Below are 3186 nucleotides of genomic sequence, written 5' to 3'. Positions count from 1 at the left end.
GCTGTAAATACTGAAAACTACAGAAAAACTTCATGTTGATCATGTTCTGCACTATGCTGCAGTGTAATTATTACAGTTTACATTTAGGTATTTTTAAATTTTCTTTTAAAAATGTGAGAAAGTTGTGTTGACATCTTCAAATGTCTCAATTTATTTCGACCAAAAGTCCAAAGCTGCTCAGATTACTGAGACATAAAACTGAGAGTGCCTCTTTTTACCTGGATAAGAGACTCGAAGGGTTAAATGACAATCAGCATATCTTCTTCTTCTCTGTCAGTGTTTCCTGTGCAGACCCGATGGCGGTCTCCGTGTCGGACCGTTTTTGGTGACCTTCTTGAGGACACGGCGCCTGTGATCCTCCTCCCACCGGAGCCTCTCCTCGCTCTGCAATCAGCTCCACATTTACATTCAGATGACTGCGGCGAGGCTGCCGGGGCGCCGGAATGTAAATTTACCCAGAGATCAGCTGGGGACTGGCGTAGATTGAAGAGGGAGGCGGAGGCTGATCGCGTCCTCACACCCGTCCTCGCACGACATCTACCATCCGGCCCCGAGCCTTAATCACCAGGATTTCATCAGAGAGGAGTCCACGGGGGGGAAATCACCTCTGTGGTAGAGCTTCTCTGTGAACAGGTGAGTTTTCATCCATCTCCAGGCTTCGTTTTTAACAAGACACTTTCAGGACTTTTCCAGGACTTTTCCAGGACTTTAAGGCAAACTCCAAAGACCATACATCCTCTGAAACAACCTCCTTATTGGTTCCTTTTCATCACTATAAAACAAGCATTTTCAAATGAATTAAAACTGAATATTAAATATAACTTGCGTGTGCAAAAAGGGGAAGCATTTCAAATAATAATTAATAATAATTTTTTTAAGCACTGTGAGGTGACTTTTGTTTAATATCTTGGCTTAGGAGAAGAGTGGACAACTTTAAATGGCTGTATTTTGTATATATTTTTGTGCCATTTTTTTAATAGAAAACTTTACTAAAAATTTAGGCAAATTCTTTTTTTTCTCTAAAAGTTTTGGTGATTTTTAAAGAAAATAATGTGTATATTGTTTTCTTTAAAAGTGTTTGGTGACTTTTTTTTATTTTATTTTTATTTTGTGTTCATTTTTTTCTTTAAAAATTGTTGGTGATTTTATAGAAAAATGGGTATATTTTATTGATTTATTTTTTGGTATTTTTTTTCTTCAGAAGTTTATGCCATTTTTAGTTTGCTGAATTAATTTTCCTTAAATTTGTTTTCGGCAATTCTTTTTTAATTTTTGTTTTTTTTACATGTATAGATGCAGCACTAGCTTCAGGCTATGTGCTAGCAGACTAAATGGAGCTACCTTGTTCAATCAGGTCAGACACTCTCAGGTGTGCAGAAACAAAAACTTTTCACAGCACATTATGATTATACACAATGCAACTTTAGCTAGAAATACTAAAAACAAAGACACCAAAAACACAGTTATCTATCTGCAAAACAAACTACTGAGTGATATTTGATTTCCTGTAAACTGGACTCTTGTGCTCCTGCAGAGCTCGGTGTTGAGCAGGCGTTCGTGTCTGCAGCTGGCCGGATGCCTCTCACTTCAGCTCCCTCTGAGCCCACAACTGCTCTTCGCATCAGCTGACTCAAGATGTCCAGTTATTGACTCGTTTGTTATGTAAGTCGTTTTATTTTTATTTAAATATTCTAAAATCTCTCGTTTGATCTGTTTACCGTGGCAGAGTGTATATTTCTTTTCTTAATTTTACTGTCAAAATCTTGCTTTCTTTTTCCCAACAGTAGCTTTAATGAATGAATGACTTTATTTAGAAAAAAAAGAAATAAAACATATTATAAACAAACAAACAAAACAAAAGTACAGTGTCTATAAAGAAGTTGGTAGAAGTCAAACTTATATATACACCCCCCTTTACACTTTTTTTTACACACACACACACACACACACACACACACACACATATATATTTTGTCAGCAAATTCCCAAATTTATTTACAACTAGTGTACACACACACAGCCATCCCCAGTTTATCTACCACCTAATTAAATAAGCTAATAACTGTCCCAGCTTTATTTACAGTCCATATATTTACAATGCAATTATCCCCCAGTGTTCCAAAATAAAATGTAGCTCCCCTAACACAACCTTTCCTCACACATACACCTGCTAAAATATTGTTTTTGTATATTTTTAATTGATTTTTATTTATATTTTATTTATATTTTATTAGCTTTGTTTCACCCCATCACCAAACACACTCCACACGTCCACCCCGCTCACTGAAACACACTGACGCTTTTTAGTTGTGCCAAGATGTGTCCTAAAATTAAACTCACCTCTTAAATCAGTTCATTGTTTATTATGAGGATCCCCGTTAGCTGACGCCCAGGAGACAAGTTAGTCTTCCTGAGGTGTGAGACATCGTAACATTACAACAGAAACAAGCAGGAATAAAAATTAGTAATAATAATAAAATAAATAAGTGAAGAAAGAATCTGAATGATAATATGTTCGGTTTTCTTTATTTGTCCCGTAAATAAACGTTAGAATAACAGTTTTTGCTCTCAGGTCTCTCCATCATTGCTCATTAAATGTGTGTGTTGTGTCTTTTTTCTGCAGGCGTTTGCTGCCGCCGTCCTCACAGCGACCTGCTCGTAAAAATCAGTCGGCGGCAAAATAAAACGGCGGTCATCTCAGGTCGCCAGCTCGTCATCGGCAAAAAAGAAAAATCCTGATTGAGATTCAGAGGAGAGCGGCTCGCCTCACCCCGACGTGACTCCGCTCTGCAGGCACTGACCCGCTGCAGAGGAAAATCAGACGCTTCAGACGGCAGATTATTCTTCGTTTCCTTCCTCCACCAGCTTTCAGAGAGAGTAATGACTCACACACACACTCACACACACACTCACACTCACACACACACACACACACACACACACACACACGCACACACCGTATTCCCCGCCAGCGGCCGGTTGCTCTTTCGGAAGCCGCTGTGGAGCTTCTGGTTCACAGACTTTATTGCCGTGTGGTTTGGTTCGGAGCCTGGATCAAAGTTTGATCTGTTACTCAGAGAACTGGAGGAGTTTTTTCACTTCAGTGTCGCTGCTTTGCATTAACACTCTGTTTAACCCTTTGAAACCTGAGCAAACTGGTTTCATTTCTTTTACAAAAAACATGGG

At 38.7% G+C, this 3186-nt stretch overlaps 1 long non-coding RNA gene across 1 annotated transcript; it reads left to right on the top strand.

Moving 5' to 3' along the window:
* The first annotated feature begins 214 nt into the window (after nucleotides 1-214).
* LOC121937673 lies at nucleotides 215-2871 on the top strand. The gene is made up of 3 exons (XR_006105187.1): nucleotides 215-633; nucleotides 1535-1662; nucleotides 2624-2871. It is a non-coding gene; the product is annotated as an uncharacterized LOC121937673 (long non-coding RNA).
* Nucleotides 2872-3186: the final 315 nt, after the last annotated feature.

The sequence above is a fragment of the Plectropomus leopardus genome, unplaced genomic scaffold, assembly GCF_008729295.1.
Source record: "Plectropomus leopardus isolate mb unplaced genomic scaffold, YSFRI_Pleo_2.0 unplaced_scaffold27072, whole genome shotgun sequence".
NCBI classification, from domain to species: domain Eukaryota; kingdom Metazoa; phylum Chordata; class Actinopteri; order Perciformes; family Serranidae; genus Plectropomus; species Plectropomus leopardus.
Note: the sequence above shows the minus strand (reverse complement) of the source record. Positions and strands in the feature narration are given on the sequence as shown.